The following is a 17,974-nucleotide window of genomic DNA, read 5'->3' as shown; positions in this document are numbered from 1 at the left end:
AGCTGCTTTAGTCTGTGGGTCTGGGCTTCACATTTTGGGATGGTGAGCTCTCTGCACAGAGCAGAGACAAAACAATTCCTGCTCCAGCTGGGCACCAAGGACAAATGATCCAAACCTCAGCCCAGGAGCACAAACACCGTGGGCTGGAGAGAGAAAAACAAGCAGGATGGGACTGCCTGGGCTAAAGCTGGAATGGGACAATGAACTCCAAGGTGCCAATGGAGCAGAACTGATCCCAGGGAGAGCCCCCGGGAGCGCTCGTGCATTTTGGGACCATTTTGGTTCATTTGGGTGCAGCCCTGGCTGGGCTCTGGTGCTGCCCAAGGTGGATCCATGGAGGAGATCCTTTAATAAATCCCTGCTTTATTCTGTGACTCTGCCCAGCCTCTGATCCAGCTCAGCCTCTCAAGGCAGCACCAAGAGGAAGATGCCCATGGAGAACAATCTGTACCAGCTGCAGAATTCCCGGCCCTTTGCCCGCCTGGCTCCAGCTCTTTGGGTGGATTACATAAACCTGGTGCACCTCTGGAGAGCTGAGAGCTCTGCAGCCACTGTGCAAGGCAGAAAATTGCAAAGCACAGAGGTCAGGCCCATCAGTCTCCTCCAGATCCCTGGGAGCCACAGGGAAAGTGCCCCGGGGTCCTGATTCACTTCCAGCTGAGGAGAAGGGAATAATGAATGGGGAGAAACAAGATAATGGTAATAAATCCTGTTTTGAAGTCCTTAATAATGAGGCTTTATTGTAAATCCATTACAAAGAAACATTAATATGGAGGCACCAAATAGGTCAGGTTAATTACATCATCTGGAAATGCTGTGGTACCTCCAGCCTGCCTAAAAAAAAAGGAATCAAATCCCCTGAGAGTGGGAGAGATGTTTTTTTTTTAATTAGTTGAGTATTGAAATCTCTGTGCTAACATCTCCCAGTGTTCTTCTGGCTTTACCTTGAGAGGGGTCCATGTCCCAGCAGTGCCCAGCTGGGAGCACAGGAGCCAGGGATGCTCCAGAATTGGAGTTTTAGCATAAAAATGGGAATATTGCCACAGGCAGCTGGGAGCAGGAGCATCCCCAGGCTGTGCCATGCTTGGGGCCAGCCCAGCTCTCCTTCCTCAGCCTCCTTTGCTTTTCCTTTCAGCCACAAGCAGCTGGACAGCACTGCCCAAAGCCAGGGTTGGAAGGGAAATAATCTTTTCAAAGGGAACAAATATTTCTCTTGAACAACTGAATTCCTTTTGAAATATCCTACTGTTGGGTTCCATGTTTCAAAAACTTGAAACATTTTTCAATTCTCAAAACACTTTTTTTTTTCCCTTCTCACTTTTCATCCAAAAATACACTTTCCCCAGGAACTGTTATTATATTATCACAATATATTATCCCTCCTGGTCTGTAAAATATCAGTGATGTATTAGTGGCTGATATTAAAATCTCTATTTATACTTTTCTCACTTCAAGCCACAGCATTTTTCCCAAGCAGCAGTGACTCCAGCAGACCTGCACTCGCTGGCAAGATGTCACTGAGGTTCCCGCACCCAAAAAAAAAAAGGTTTGTTTAAGGCTTCAGGAATTGTTTTGAGCTAATAATTGGCAGGTGGGAGAGCTGTGAGTCACCAAAGCTCTGGAATCCCGTGACCCGCAGAGGTACCTGGAGGAGGAAAGGTTATTTAGGAAAGCAACGTTTTCCCTTGCTGGTTAAATGCAATTTCTTTGTGTTGCTGTGCCAGTCACCGTGTGGCTGACGGAGGAGTGCAGAGTGTGACATGGAAAAGTGGTAGGTGTTGTTACTAAGCACATTACAGTGACAAGAAAAACACACGGGGCTCAGAGACAGCTGAAGGGCTCTGCTGGGGCTCACCAAGAAAAACAAGCTGCTGACAACTCCTGCTGGCCCACAGGCACCGCCAGAGCTGAGGAGCACAGCCCTGAAATGTGTGTCCAGAGCAAGGCTGGGCTGCTGCCCCAAAGCCAGCCTTGGCTCTGGGAAGGAACAGCTTAAAGGGTTCTTGGAGGAAAAAAAAAAATTAGGAAGAAAAGAGAGAAAGAGAAAAAAAAAAAAGGCAAAGATTGCTTTCTATAAATAAATGTGGGCAGGGAAAGTGCTGGGGAGGGAGAAGATCTAACAGACAAACTTGGCACAAGAACAAAAAGTAGGCACTAGCCATGAATAAATTCCGAGTGGAAATCTGAAGGAAGTTTCCATCCAGTGAAGGAACAAAAGCCTGGAACAGGCTGGGGAGAGGAGGAGAAGGGCCTGGAGTGAAGCTGAAGGGCAGGGACAGGTCTGGGGACAGGAGGGAGCTGCCCCAGCCCTACAGAGCCCCCGAGATTTGGGGGATGCTGCAGGACCCCCCCAGCCCGGGGAGCTGGACTGGGGATTGGGGATGGGGGAGATGTCCAGGAACCCCGGGAGGGGACATTGCCTCTGTGCCTGGGGCTGTAGGGACACCCAGGGGACACCGAGGGGACATTGCCTCTGTCCCTAGGGCTCCTCTCCTCATAACATAACGGGGCAAGGGAAGAAGGATTTTTGACCTGTGAAATTTATCATTGCAAAAAGCTTGGGATGAAATTAACCATAATAAAGTTATTTTTCAAGGCTCTGAAACTCGTTTTGTCATATAAAATCAAAATAAAACTGGCTGGGATCAACTGAAACATTTATGGATTTTTTTTTTCTGCTTTAAAAATTGAAATTAATTATCTGCCTTGCCCTGCCCTCAGCGTTCAGATCATTAAGGAATGGTGATTACTGCTGTTTCTGCTTTTAATTTTTTTTTTTCAGCTGATTTATCTGATGCTTGTAGCAACAGGATAAATGGAAACCTGGGAGACAAAGATGTGAAGGAAGGGGCAAAGGGAATCTTTCCAAGCTTTATTTCATTTTCCTGTGGCTGTTCAGGGCTCATCAGAAGAGCACAGATAAAACCAAAATCAGCAGTCAGAGCTTAGATGGACGTGGAGCAGCACAGGTTCAGTCCTCTGCACTAAAGATCCATTTTCCATGGGCTGCAGCTGGGGATGCTGTGGAACGGCCTCTCAGCTACAGAAACACCAGAACAAAACCAAGGCTGACCCTGAAAACATTCCCAGATCGGAAGGGAAAAGAAGGGAAAAGAAGGGAAAAGAAGAAGTTCCCCAGCAAAGAGTCTGGAGGTGTCTGATCTGTTGGGTCTGAGGCAATGAGGATTTCACACCTGGCCCCTGAAGACTTTTTTTTCTATCAAGCAGGTTTGGCTTTGAGACTGAAAACGAAATTGAAAGTAAAAGGTTTGGAACCAGAAGTGCAGAGAGCACTTCAGAAAGAGACCAAGGAAACGTTTGTGGAACATTCAGCAAGAAACCCCTGAGCCCCCCAAAATAACACCCCTAATTCACTGTGGGCCTGGAAAATGTTCTGCTCTTCTGCATGAGAAAAGCCTCGTCTTGAAATGCACAGGGAGCCTTCAGCTCAATTTCCTGATCTAAATAGGGCAGCTCAGAGTCATAGTGAATACAGAAAATGTTTTCTTATATGCAAATGAGGGCTCACATTATTTCATAGAAGGAACTATAATAGTTGGAAATTAGCAAATGTTTCCAGATCCTTGTTAAAGGCAAGGAAAAAAAAAAAAAAAAAGAAGCAGCTCATCTAATGTTCCCGGATAAAAATGACATTAATTGAAAGTTTGATTCTATTCCCTAATGAATTTTCCTGTTGCATTGTAATTAATAACTACTTACATCCAAAAGAACTTGATATCCCTTCAAATTAGGGCATTACTTATAAATATGGTAATGTTTTAAGAGCAGTTCTGAGAGCGCCAGGCACTGCTCTTAGAATGGCTGTGAGGAACAGGAACAAACCCTTAAAAACCCTTCATGGGCTGCAGGACTGTTGGGAGCCATTGCAGAGCCTGATTCCATCCTCCCCCAGGAGCCCAAATCCCTCCTCTCCCAGAAACCTAAATCCATCCTCTCCCAGGATCCCTTAATGATCCCAGGAGCCCAAATCCCTCCTCTCCCAGGAACCCAAATCTATCCTCTCCTATGACCCCAAATCCCTCCTCTCCCAGGAGCCCAAATCCCTCCTCTCCCAGAAACCTAAATCCATCCTCTCCCAGGAGCCCAAATGCCTCCTTTCCCAGGAGTTCCCCAAATCAATCGTCTCTCAGGATCCTTTAATGATCCCAGGATCCCAAATCCCCTCTCTCCCAGGAGTTCCATCCCAGGACCTTGCAGTGCCTCGAACACCCCTGGCCCTGCAGCAAACCCACAGGGGCGTCTCCAGCCCAGGATTTGGGATTTGTCCAGGCCGTGTTTCACCATTCCAAGGCCAGGCAGATGGAGGGAGGCAGCTGTCCCGGCCCTGTGGGATTTCCCTCTGGGTCACCTCGAGGACGTCCCAGAGACAAGAGAATCACAGAGTCATTAAATCACCCCAGGATGGGCTGGAAGGGACCTCAAACCCCATCTCATTCCAACCTTCCACCCCTGCCATGGCAGGGACACTTCCCACTGCCCCAGGTGCTCCGAGCCCCATCCAGCCTGGCCTTGGCACTGCCAGGGATCCAGGGACAGCCACAGATGCCAGGGCCTGCCCACCCTCACAGGGAACAATTCCCAATTCCCAAAATCCCATCCAGCCCTGCCCTGTGTCAGTGGGAGCCATTCCCTGGGTCCTGTGCATCCATCCCTCGTCAATTCTCTCTCTCCACTTTTCCTGTAGATCCTTTCAGGTCCTGGAGGATCACCCTGAGCTCAGCCCAAAGCTTCTCCTGCCCAGGTGAGCGATGCCAGCTGTGCCAGCCTTTCCTCCAGCAGAGCTGCTCCATCCTCTGCTCATCCTGGAGCCTCTCTGGGCTCTGCAGCAGCTCCAGCTCCTGGGCTGGGCCCCTGGAAATGCTTTGGCCATGCTTGACCCGTAAACTTGCCCTGGAGGCTGCTGCTAAAGCATCACTGGGATGCTGAGACACTTTAAAAGGGGCCTCAAGGATATTTTTTCCCTGTTCCTGGTGAAGAAGGCAAGGAGGGGAATGCAGACAGAGCGAGGAAGGAGCTGACACGTGCAGGCACCTCCCTGCACGGTGTCGGTGCCACTGCTCCTGCTGCTGCCACAACACCCACGGCCAGCACGGCTCTGCAGCTTCCAGCCCCGTGTGCTGCAGGATCCAGGCCATCCCCAGCCCAGGCAAGATGCTTATTTGGATTAACCCTCTTGCCTTCCAGCTCCCACACTCTTTCCTCCCTTTATTTCCCTAACTTCCCTGAATGTGAATTGATAACCTCGAGCACACCCCAACCAAAACCTCCACCATGGGGTGGCCACCTTGGGTTTGCCATGGGGTGGCCACCTTGGCTTGAAATGATTCCTGTGAGGGCTGGAAAGAGAATTCCCACTCGTCCTGCCTGGCTGGGGCAGCTGGAACCACTCACGTGCTGGCACTGTCACCTAACGGGGGTGGCACTGTCCCTGGTCACACCCAGCACAAGCAGTGGGGCTTTGTGGAGGGCTGCACTCAATCCTTGGTGAAACTGCTTTTAGGTTAAAGAGCGTTTAATTTTTCTTTCTTTCTTTTTACGGTTACTTATTTTGGAGTTACCTTCTAGCTGAAAACAGCATTATGGTCACGTTTACCCTACTGTCAGGTACAAAAGGGTCACAGAATTTTGGGGTTTTTTAAACTGGCTGCTCCCTTGACCCAGGGATTGAAGGTCTTTGCCAAAACTCATCCTTTTACATCTAAAACTCATCATGCGTATCAGTACTTTTACATCTAAAACTCAGCCTGCATATCAGTACTTTTACATCTAAAACTCAGCCTGCATATCAGTACTTTTACATCTAAAACTGATCCTGCATATCAGTACTTCTGGATTAGCCTTTCTCTCCTTCCACCATCCAGAAACCTCCACAAATTTCCCTGCTCAGAATGACGTCAGCTCTGCTTCCCATGGCAGCTCCGAAGCCCAGGGAAGAGCTTTTCCCAGAGCAGCTTGGGCTGACATCCCTCATCCCGCCCCAGCAGACGCACAGCTGTAATTCCCATTTCCAGCCGGGAATTTCCCGTGCCGGCAGCGGCTCCTCCCGCAGGGTCCCGGGATGGTCCCCCCGGAGCTCACCCCGGCTGCAGAGCCTGGCAGTGGGATATAAAAAGCTGGGCATGGACGTGTGCCAAGAGGTAGTAAACAAACTGGGAACTCTGTTTTTCCTCTGCCTTTCACTCCCGAGCCGTGTGGAGGAGAGTGCCCGGCTGCCGGGCGGATTTCTCGCATCCTCAGCCCGGCTCTTTTTGGGGGGTGAGAAAGGAGGGGCTGTGATGCTCCCCGCTCCCCGGAGGGCCGGGTGAGCAGCAGCTCCTGCCTGGACTCTGCATTCAGGCCACGGCCGGTGAGCGACACGGGAACCGAGTCCCGAGCTGCCCTCCCGTCTCATTCCATCCCCAGGGCGCGGCAGCCGATGGATGGATGGATAGATGGATGGATGAGCAGCCAAACGTATCGATCACGGCGTGCAGCGCTGGCAGCCAGCTGTGCTGGCAGCAGGCAGGGGCTGTGCTGCAGCCCGCCACCCGGGAACCAGCGGGGATCGCAGGAGCCGCCACCGAAATTTATTCCCGGCCACCTCCGTGCGTGTCCCCGCGGCGGCCAGCCTGCTCCCGGTGCCCGGGCAGCCGTGCCGGTGTGTGCCGTGTGTCTGCAGCCTCTGCAGGGCTGGGCATCATCCCTGCTGCACCTCTGCAGGGCTGGGCATCATCCCTGCTGCACCTCTGCAGGGCTGGGCACCGTCCCTGCTGCACCTCTGCCGTGTGTCTGCAGCCTCTGCAGGGCTGGGCATCCTCCCTGCTGCACCTCTGCAGGGCTGGGCACCGACCCTGCTGCACCTCTGCAGGGCTGGGCATCATCCCTGCTGCACCTCTGCCATGTGTCTGCAACCTGCTGCACCTCTGCCAGCCTGTGGCTCCATCCCTGCTGCACCTCTGCCAGCCTGTGGCTCCATCCCTGCTGCACCTCTGCCAGCCTGTGGCACCGTCCCTGCCACCAGAACACCAGGACAATGCAGCGACCCTGGCCCGGGGTCCCAAAGGCTCCAGGACCCCCGAGCCCGAGCAGGCAAGGTAAGGCACCATCCCCGTAATTCGTGGCTGGGCGATCAGGCAGGAGGAGGAGAAGGAGGAGGAGGAGGAGGAGGAGGAGGAGGAGGAGGAGGAGGAGGAGGAGGAGGAAGCAGAGGCCTCTGCAGGAGCAGCAGCTGCAGGAGGGAGGGTGTGATGCTGCCGTGGGAGGGATGCAGGGATGCTGGAAGGAGGGGGGGGGGTGCCAGGCCATCCATCCTCCTGCCGGCCGGGGCTCCCAGCCCCCAGCTCCCCTCCCTCCAGCTCTGATGGCCTCGAGGATGCTTTCAAACCTCTGCCCCATCTGTCTGCCTGGATCAGGAGCCAGTTTCTCCACAGGAGGAGATCCTGGGCCCCAAATCAGGCTCGCCATCCCCTGGGAACCCACCCAGAGTCCCAGAGGGGACAGCAGGACACGGCCACTCCGATGCTCACCAGGACAGGGACCCTTGGCCTCGTGGTCACCCACAGCACCCATCCTCCCTCCCTGTGTGCTGCAGCCCCACAGAGAAAGGGAACAGAGCTCCCGGAGGCTGCTTTTCCCGTGGGACCCCCTTCCCAAAGCCCTGTTTCTCTTGTTCATCTGGGAAATTGTACAGACTAAAGAAGGCAGAAGCAGCTCTCAGCTCCTCTGACAGTGGGGGTGCTCAGCCTTCCTTTGGAGGCACCAAAATGGAGATAAAAATAACCCAAACAATGCAGAGGAGCTGCTTGTCCCTGTCTGAGGCCGGGGCCAAGGCCCTGCCCTGCCTGTCCTCAGAGCTGCTTTTTTAGGGCTTCACATTCTCCTCCAGCTGCTCCCTTGACCTTGGATCTGCACATGTAGAACTGGCCTCCAGGGCAGGTCCTTGTCCTTTTGATGCGGTTCCCTCCCCACAGGGATGTTGGAGAGATGTTTTTGGATGTTTTATCCATGTCCTGCTGGCTGCAGAACCTGCCTGGAGGAAGGGTTAAACCTCTCCCTGGCTCTGGATCAGCCTCCTCCTGTCCTCACTTGGTTTCAGGTGGTTTCTCCGGGAGGAAATGTGTGTGCAGGCCCTGAGGCTCCTCTGCAGCTGCTGGAGAAGGCAGGTTTGGCTTCCACGGGCACACAGAGCTCCACCAAACTGGGCCCCTCCGTGTCCTCCTGCCGCCCTGGGCTCTCTGTGGCTGGGAGATGTCTCTTCCACTCGTGGTGGATAATAAGAGATGCAGGGCTGCAGGAGGCAGGGATGGGTTATGTCTGAGGAGCTGTTCTCCAGAGCTGGAGCCTGTCTCTGGGCCAGATTCCTACGTGATGTCAGATGAATCCTCACCTTGTCACCTCCTGGTCACTTGTTCCCCTTTCTTCAGCTTTGGGCACCTGCAGAATCGTCTGCACAGTCCTCCCAGCTCTGTTGTGTGAGGTTTTGTTGTCACCCAAACTATTCCAGAGCCAGGATGGGGTGGATATTTTCCTTGGAGCTGCTGATTTCCCCCTGAAGCATGCAGGCTGCTCCCCAGCCAGACAATTCCCTGAGAGAGGGAATGTCCCTGCTCTGCCACTCTGGGCATGGGGATCTTTCACTCTCTCTGCTCTGCAACCTTATTGTCCTTTGCTGTCACTAAATGATTATCCCTTCAGCGCCAGGGATCTCCATCTCACTGAGAACAGTTCATTGAACACCACAGACCTCAAAAAAACCTCCAGTCCAAGTCAACAAATAATGGCATCGGCAAAAAATCACCCCTGAACAACCAAGAGCAAAACCAGCCAAGGAAGGCCCAACCCTGGATGAAAACTGTGCTCAGATTTCCAGTCCAGAGCTGGGAGATTTTAAAGGCAACAAAACTGCAGAGAATTCTTGTGAGAGAATCTGGAATCATCAGAGAACTCTGGAAGGGTTGGGTGGGAAGGGCTCACCTTACAGCTCATCCCTGCCATGAGCAGGGACACCTCCCACTGTCCCAGGCTGCTCCAGCCTGGCCTTGGCACTGCCAGGGATCCAGGGGCAGCCCAGCTGCTCTGGGCACCTGTGCCAGGGCCTGCCCACACTGCCAGGGAAGGATTTCTTCCCAAAATCCCATCTAACCCTACTCCCTGCCAGTTTGAAGCCATTGCCTCTTGCTCTGTCCCTCCATCCCTTGTAAAGTCTCTCTCCATCTTTCTTGTAGCTCCCTTCAGGCACTGGAATTAAGTAGAATCTCTTAACTTTAATCTCCTTTGTTATATGTGTTTCATCTACAGAATCCATCAATAATTATCAGTATTAATTAATTTCCCACAACATCACACTGTTCTAAACTTGCCCAGAAATGCATCTCATCTATAAATGTGCAGGAAGGGACGGAAAGGAAAGAGCTAAAATTAATCAAACAAACAAAGAGTTTAGCAAATGATGTTTTTAAAAATAAGAAAGGGAATTAAGATTGAGGCCGTGCCTCAGCTCTACCCCCTGGTGCCCTAAGGGATGGTGGCTCGTTATTTTGATCCATTTGTGATTTAATGTGCTGTGTAACACGGCTCCCACCATTAATCCTTGGATTTGCTTGGAATTCCACTGCTAAAAAGCCCAAGAGAACAGGTCAGGCTGGAAGAAAATGAATTCTTGGAGACCTTCTTGAGGGACAGTTTATCAAGGGCTATTTTTACTAGAGAGAAGCCCCATCTGTTTATTTTTTTGTAAGTTCAGTTCCCTACAGAAGTGTGGTAAGATGCTGGATCTCTCCAAGACCTCAAGAGCAAAGGCTCCCGGAGCCTGATTTCATCCTCAGGGTTCAGGACTGTGGCAATAGCCAGAAAATCCCAATGCAGAAACATCCATGTTGCACCAGAGAGAAGATTTCCATCACGAAAGGCCAACTGTGTCTCCAGTTCACTGACAGGGTTGGAAATGTCCAGCCAGGAAGCTCTGAACCCTCCATTTTCAGTAAATTTAGGGTTTTGGAGCACTCTGAGGGGATGGGAGGATTTTGAAACCTGCTAGAGCTCCATCAGGAGAAGCACCCCTGGCACGCGACCGGCTGTGCCAGATAAAAGCAGAGGAAGGAGAGAGGATCAAAGGCTCAGGATGAAACCTCCCAGTGCTCTTCCTTCAACCCCACAAGTGGGAGACTCCTCCAGACCTCAGGGGCTGAAACAATTTTGGTGTGAGCTGCAAAGAAGGGACGTGAGGATCCCGAAGGTGTGGGATGTGCTTCACCCACCACTGTGCTCCTCATCCCTGTGATTTGTGCAGATTTGGAGCACTGGAGGAGGGAGGAGAATAAGCCACCAACTTCATTCTCTTTCATGCCTGTCCCCAGCAGGAGAGGCTCGGTAAACAGGAACTGGGTCATTCCCTGTCTCCAGAGGAGCTGGCGTGAGAGAAAGAGTTACAGAATAATTATGCCACACAGCCACTAGAAAACGCCTTTTCCGAGCAGCTTCTGGGGACACATGGGAACCTCTTTGGCTTTTCAAACTCAAAGGGACTTTGCTTAAGTCCCCTTCCAAAGGAAACAGCTTCAGCTCATTATTTGCAGACAGCATCTGTCACTTTTCTATGCCAGTGGCTGCTGATCGTCCTCAAAGAACATTGTACAAATGTGCAGACTGCTGTGTGCCGAGAAAGGGCTGCTATTATATCAATTTTCCACTTGAAAGCGGCAATAACAGCAAATAAAGCTGGAGCCACATGACTCTGCTGGATCTGGGGCACTCAGGGAGCCGTTCACCCTCCCTGGAGAGCTCCGAGGGGCCGTGTGGCACTCCCAGCACAAACTGGTTCTACTGGTGGGCAAGGCAGAGGCGGGGGGCTCAGCCCTGTCCCCCTGGGGACCCGCCCAAGGAGCCTCTGATACCTGCAGGGCCAGAGCCCCCGGTGACCCCTGGTTTGTCCGCCCTGTCCTGGAGGCCAAATCACCCCAAAATGCAGCTCCTGTAGGATGGGGGTGTGATGGACACAGCCAGGCCTTGGCCAAGCACCATTGGAGCCCAGTTCTGGAGCCCAAGTCACCCCAAAATTCAGTTCCTATGGGCTGGGGGTGTGATGGACACAGCCAGGCCTTGGCCAAGCACCACTGGAGCCCAGTTCTGGAGCCCAAGTCACCCCAAAATTCAGTTCCTATGGGCTGGGGGTGTGATGGACACAGCCAGGCCTTGGCCATCAGAGCATTGGAGGTGTCCGCTCCTGTGGGATCAGCAGGAAGTGAACCCACAGCTCATTTTCCAGACGCGTGGTGGTCTCTGTTCCTTCTGGAGCCCAACCCACCCCAAAATGCAGCTCCTGTGGGCTGGGGGTGTGATGGACATAGCCAGGCCTTGGCCAAGCACCACTGGACGTGTCCTCTCCTGGATCAGCAGGATCCACAGCTCCTTTTCCAGGGCTGCATCGAACGGAAGGACAAAACTGAATAATCTGCTCCTCTGTAGAAGTCAACAACGGGGAAAGTCAAAGAAATCCTGGATGAATTCTGCCCCTGTGACCCTCAGCCCTTCCTGGCGGGTTTGTAAAATCCCCACATTCCCCAGAGCAAGATCCAAATCCCTCAGGGTGATCTCTGCAATTCATATCTCTGCTTTGCCTAGGGAAGAAAAATTGGAGCTTTCCCGCAGAGGAGACATTTCAATTTTCATCAGTTAAAAATCAGATTGCTCAAATAATGGTGCTGCAGGAGGAGGGATGAACCTTCTCCCTTTGACTGCCAAGTGCAAACAAGGGACGCCACCTCCTGCCTTCCGATCAGGGTCCCCAAACTGGCTTTTCCCTGGATGTGGGGACACGATGGCATCGCATGAAATGCGCCCTCTGCAAGGAGCAGCTCAGAACCAGCAAAGTGCCATGCCCAAAAAACCCAGCTGAAGGACATTTCCCTGGAAATGACCTCCCAAGGCACAGGGAGAGCAGCTCATCCCACCCTGCTCCCAGGAGGAGAGGAGGGGAGGGAGCTGCAGGCCAGCGAGGTTTGATTTGCCAAGTTCTGATTTCGCACGGCGCACTGATTCTTTGAAAATGTTTGTGGAATGGTTTTTAGAAGGTTGGTTTGCTCTGAATTTTAGAAGTGCATTTCAGTGTTTCCATACCAAATGGATTTCACACAACATCTCGAGTTCGTTTAAAAGGCGTTAAATATCTGGATGTTTTTCAAAAGTTGAAAATTCCTGTTTCGGTTCTGTCACAGCTCATCTTTTCCATTCATTATGTTTTGCTTAACCTTTCGGAGAAAAATGCCGTCATTCTCCCAGGGCTTCTGCAGCATTCTAATAGGAAGTGGCAGATTTGGAGAGTATCTATGGATTTCAGGGAACAATAATCCCATTTCCCTTCCACTCCACGTGCTGGACCTGCTCCAAGGGATCCAGATTGAGAATTAGATGGTGCCTTTTAAAAATCCAGCCTTGTTCTGCTCGTACTAAAACCAGTGTCAGCTGTGCTGCTGGCTTCAGCAGGGACAAGGTGGGTTGGTGGTCCCAGATGTCCCAGTGCAGGGATGTGCTGGAATTTCCCTGGCAGCAGGGCCAGGAGGGGATTCTGTCTCTGGGAGACCCCACCTGGAACAGTGCCCAGTTCTGGGGTCCCCAGCATCAGCAGGAGCTGCTGGAGCAGCTCCAGAAGAGACCTGGAAGGTGCCAAAGGGACTGGAGCAGCTCCCCAGTGGAGCCAGGCTGGGAGAGCTGGGATGGCCCAGCCTGGAGAGGAGAAGGTTGTGTGGAGAGCTCAGAGCCCCTTCCAGGGGCTGGAGGGGCTGCAGGGACGCTGGAGAGGGACCTCAGCAGGAAATGAAAGGACAGGACAAGGGGGAATGAGCTCAGACTGAAAAAGGGAAATTCAGGATATTGGGAAGGAATTCCTGCCTGTGAGGGTGGGCAGGCCCTGGCACAGGGTGCCCAGAGCAGCTGTGGCTGCCCACACCTCCAGGGTCACCAATAATCCACGTCCTCAAGTGCCACATCCACACGTTTTTTGAACAGTTCCAGGGACGGGGACTTCACCACCTCTCTGGGCATCCCATTCCATTGCTTGACCACCCTTTCTGTGGAGAAATGTTTCCAATATCCAACCTAAACTTCCTGTGGTGCAGCCTGAGGCCGTTCCCTCTCCTCCTGTCCCTGGGAGCAGAGCCCAACCCCGCGGGTGTCCCCTCCTGGCAGGAGCTGTGCAGAGCCAGAAGTTACCCCTGAGCTCCTTTTCTGCAGCCTGAGCCTCTTCCCAGCTCCCTCAGGAGCTCTCCAGCCCCTTCCCAGCTCCCTCAGCCCCTCCTGGGGTTCCAGCCCCTTCCCCAGCTCCATTCCATTCCCTGGACATGCTCTAGCCCCCCAATATCTCTTATTCTCAGCATCTTTCTTCTTCAGCGATTGATTTATAGCCTGGGATTTGGGAAAATGGCATTGAAGTGAAAGGACACCTGTCAGGGATGAACACGAGCAGGGTAAACACCTGCCTGGCTGTGTGTGCTTCAGGAGGCACGAGCAAAACAACACAGGCATTGGGGAAGGCTGGGAGCTCTCCCAAATCTTTGGGCAGTCTGGCAAAGTGACCTTGGCTATCCTGCAGGGTGGGGGCTGGCTCCTGAAGCTGCTGCTGGGCGAGGATGGTGCTGGTGTGTCTGCTCTAATCAGGCCTGGAAGTGCTCGGGGCTGAGGGCTGGGTTTTCGCAGGGGGTGCGGCAGCAGCCGGCACGAGGGAGCTCTGAAGCAAGGCAGAGCATCTGGCTTCCTTCTCTGAATCATGGCCACAACAGAAACAGCATAATGAGGAGACAAAAACGCTGCTGTGGAACAGGAATAATGGCAGTAATGCGATAATAGCAATAATTACAGCCCTGGTGTTAATTGTGATGGTGAGAGGGTGCTCAGCAGAGCTGGGATCAGGAGGGGAGCACAGCCCAACAGAGCAGGTGCCCTCACCCCCGTGGGAGTGGGGAAAGTGGGAAGGAGGGGCTGCAGTGTCCCCAGGTGTCCCCAGGTGTCCCCAGATGTGCCAGCAGCTGGATTGTTGGGGGGTGGGACAGGAACCCAGTGGGGTCACAGCTGTGGCTGTCCCTGGGCTCTGGGGGAGCTGAGCACCAGCAGCCCCATCGAAAGTGATAATTCCAGACTTTTTTTGTTGTAATGGAGGAAAATGGGCCGATTTCAATCCACCCCAGCCCGAGCAGTGTCTGATCTCAGACTCCATGCCTGATTCTGGGCCATCGCAGCTCTCACGTGTTAAAGGGGGCGTAACAACATTTTCTGTGTCACCACCACTGAAATTCTCAGCACTTTGGGGAGTAACTCCCTGTCCTGAAGCCACAGAGTGCAGATCAAAGCTCTGAGCTTCCTGAGGTCCCACTGAAATCCCATTAGTCAGCAACAGTAATAATAATAATTACAAATGAATCAGAAAATCCCAGAATGGTTTGAAGGGACCTTAAAGCCCACCCAGTGCCACCCCTGCCATGGCAGGGACACCTCCCACTGTCCCAGGCTGCTCCAAGCCCTGTCCAGCCCGGCCTTGGGCACTGCCAGGGATGGGAAAATCTTCCTTACACAAGTCCTGAGCAATCCCAGTCTCTGGTTTCTGCTGAATAATCTGAATAATGTGGTTCATGCGCTGAGCAGCCAATCAGAGAGTCCTCACCTGCACTTGATATTGATAATTCAGTGCATCAGAAGGCAGCTGCCACCAACTGTGGATACAGCACTGACCCTGGCACAGGGGTGGGACCACCCCAGATGTGCCCCCAGGGCTGGGATCCCCCAGGATCACCCCAGATGTGCCCCCAGGGCTGAGAGGATGGGATCTGCCACTGTGATGGGTCCCTGAGCAGGGTCTGGGCCATCAGTCCAGGGGACTGCACCCCTTGCTGCCACTTCTGTCCCCCCAGAGCAGGCAGAGCTGGTTTGGGGCTGGCTCCATCTCCTGAGCTCAGCCTCAGCCTGGTCCCCTTGGCCTCAGGTGAGCCCCACTGAGCTCAGGCTGAGGCATCAGAGCTCACAGGGGTGTTTTGGAGCCCATCACCTGCTCAGCTGGAGCTGTGCCAGCTATTCCTGCTCGGAATCAGGGAGAACTCAGCCTGTGCTGTGCCTCTAACGTGGGCAGCGCTGGGAAATCAGCTCCTTTCTCACCCAGGGAATAATGGGAAAGGCAATTTCTCCTCTGAAGGAAAATGGAGATTTAAATGAAAGCCACACATTTTTAATGCAAATGGCATTTTCAAGGAAAAAGTGGAAATGTTTTGTTCAGAACTTGTTGCTATTTCCATGGTTTTATCCCCCGTGTCTTCTGGCTTGGTGTTTCTATTCAGCAGAGTGGTTTGTGTGTGAGTGCACCCGTGCATGCATGAATAATTGATGTTTTCTTCGTGGGACTGTTCACTGCCCTCAGCCTCCTTCATAATCCTCTGATTTTGGCATAAATGTGTTTGCCCTGGGTGCTCGATTGGTCTGACCCCAAATCAATTCAGAGCAAGGGTGACTTGGGGGCTAAAGTGAGTGATGTGTGTGGAAATGGGGAATGTGTTCCTTATGGTAACGGGCACGTTCCCTGGCAGCAGCTTCAACCCAGCACTTGAGAACCCTCTCCAGGTTTTATTGTCTCTGATGAGATCGTGATTCACACCGCTCCAGCAGTACCTCGGGAACAAAAGCCCTCGGGGAGAGGAGCTGGATCCGGGCAGGGTTTGATGCATGAATCCAGGTTTAATTCATTCCAACAGAAGGAAAAGTCCCCAGATGGGGATGGGGACAGTGACAGCCTGCTCAGGGAGGAGCCTGAGGGATGGAGAGCATCCCTAGGACAGGGAATCCACAGGGATACACTCTAATTTAGAGTTTTATTGAGCAACTTTTGGATGTTCAGAGATTTTGCTCTTTGGTCTAAGACTAAAAAGTAGAATAAAACATTTTGCTCTTTGGTCTAAAACTAAAATGTGGGGGGAAAAAAAGCTTTGGATGTTCAGAGCTTTTTGCTCTTGGGTCTAAGACTAAGAAGTAGAATAAAATATTTTGCTCTTTGGTCTAAGACTAAAAAGTGGAAGAAAATATGGACACCCTGAGAGCCCAACCAAACCCTGCTTGAAATCAATTCAGTGGTTAATAAAATACAGGCAAATCCTTTCCTTGCTATTTTGTACTGGGAAAACGATGAAACTTTTTTTTTTTTCCCTGAGTATTAAACAAGTAAAAAGAGAAAAATCCACCGTGAGAGATACAGGAAGCAGGGAAGGGTTCAGCCTAATTAATTCTGTTCTTCAAGTCATTATCACCTAGCAGCAGGTGAAGAGGAGCCGCTAGACAGACGGATACTGGAGCTTTGGTGTTCCAGCTGACCCCGGAGATTTCCAAAATCTCCTCCCCAGCACGTGGGGAAGGGATGCCTCTCCCCCAGCACACGGAGAAGAAGGGCACAGGAGGAAATGATTCTGTGCCTGGTTGAATTTTGCACCACAGCATTGCTGAGTCCGTGGCAATGCAAATGTCACTGGAATTCCCCTTTTCCAGCCCTGCCTCGCACAGATGGGAACACTGCACGTGCTGCATGGCAATTTTTCCCTTCCAGTACCTGAAGGAGCCACAGGAAAGATGCAGAGAGATTATTTACTAGGGATGGAGAGACGGGACAAGGGGAAGGGCTTTAAATTGAAGGAAAGTAGATTGAGATGGGATATTGGGAATTAGGAATTGTCCCATGGGAAGGTGGGCAGGCCCTGGCACAGGTGCCCAGAGCAGCTGTGGCTGCCCCTGGATCCCTGGCAGTGCCAAGGCCAGGCTGGATGGGGCTGGAGCAGCCTGGGACAGTGGGAGGTGTCCCTGCCATGGCAGGGTGGGTTGGATGAGTTTTAAGGTCCCTCTCAACCCAAACCATTCTGGGATCCTGGGATTCTTTGGCTCCCCAGAGGATCCTGCTCTGTGCCCCCTCTCTCCCTCCCCTGCTGCCTCCTGCACCTCCAGCCTCACCCAGCCCCGGGGCTGGCTCAGAATGTCCCTAAGCCCAGATCCTGCAGCTCCTGCACATCCCTGCCAGCCTGACCTGGGGCTCAGCTTCAATTTCCACCCCCACAGCTCTGGGGATCCTCTGGGACTCTGAGCTGGGACCCCTAAAAAGGGGAATGGCTCCGTTTTCCCCCTGCTGCCTGGAGAGGCTGCCTGGAGCAGAGGCTGGGCAGAGGGAAAGAATAAAGCAGGGATTTATCAAAAGGCCTCAAAGGACACACCTTGGGCAGCACAACAGCCCAGCCAGGGCTGCACCCAAGATGGACCCAAGGTGGACTCAGAGTCAGGAGTTGTCACACTTTGATGAGTTCTGGGCCATTCCCACATCGGGGTTCAGTGCCCAGTTCCAGCTCCAGGTGCTGCAGTCCCACCCTCCCAGGCTGCTCTCCTCCATTCCCTGCTGGCTGCACTTTTTGGGGCTGGAGCTGCAGCGTGTCCTTGGTTCTGGGGCTGGGAAAGGATTGTTGTGTGTGCCTGAGCTGTGAGGAGAGCTGCTGGCACTTTGTGTGCAGCTCAGAGTTATTTCCCAGTGCAGTGCAGAGCTGGGAAATGTGAAAGCTCAGCCTGAAGGCATCAGCTCTCATGGCAGTGCCAGCCTCATCTCCAGCCCTGGGGAGGAGGGCTGGGTGTGGAACCCAGCTGGAGCTGCTGTGTCCTGTGTGGCTGCAGCTCCTCCTCGGGCTCATCTCTCCCTCACGGAGCTGCCCTGGAATCCCAGCAGGATGGGGCTGGTTCAGCCCCTCTGCTCTGCTGAGAGGGGATAAACCCAGCCCAGAATGAGCAGAAGCTGCTGCTGGCACACACCAGAGCCCCATCCCCACTCCAACAGGCTGTGCTGGCCTGAGGAGCTGCCCAGCCTCTGGAATTCTGGAGCTGCCCAGTCTCTGGAATTGGGGAGCTGCCCAGCCTCTGGAATTCTGGAGCTGCCCAGCCTCTGGAATTGTGGAGCTGCTCAGCCTCTGGAATTGGG

The 17,974-nt window shown here is 52.9% G+C and overlaps 1 protein-coding gene and 2 long non-coding RNA genes across 4 annotated transcripts in view; 1 reads left to right on the top strand and 2 right to left on the bottom strand.

Annotated features, from left to right (window-relative positions):
* SHISA6 (shisa family member 6) overlaps positions 1-17,974 on the bottom strand; it is a 142,036-nt gene that overhangs the window by 78,122 nt on the left and 45,940 nt on the right. The gene's annotated exons all lie outside the window — the stretch shown is intronic.
* LOC140685253 (uncharacterized) lies at positions 6,647-7,315 on the bottom strand. Its single transcript, XR_012058572.1, has 3 exons — positions 6,988-7,315; positions 6,861-6,954; positions 6,647-6,776 (listed from the first exon to the last, which is right to left on the bottom strand). It is a non-coding gene; the product is annotated as an uncharacterized lncRNA (long non-coding RNA).
* LOC115497618 (uncharacterized) overlaps positions 6,948-17,974 on the top strand; it is a 20,200-nt gene continuing 9,173 nt past the window's right edge. Inside the window, exon 1 of the long non-coding RNA XR_003963191.4 lies at positions 6,948-7,094. This is a non-coding gene — a long non-coding RNA (uncharacterized lncRNA). The remainder of the gene's footprint in view (positions 7,095-17,974) is intronic.

The sequence above is a fragment of the Taeniopygia guttata genome, chromosome 18, assembly GCF_048771995.1.
Source record: "Taeniopygia guttata chromosome 18, bTaeGut7.mat, whole genome shotgun sequence".
Lineage (NCBI taxonomy): Eukaryota > Metazoa > Chordata > Aves > Passeriformes > Estrildidae > Taeniopygia > Taeniopygia guttata.
Note: the sequence above shows the minus strand (reverse complement) of the source record. Positions and strands in the feature narration are given on the sequence as shown.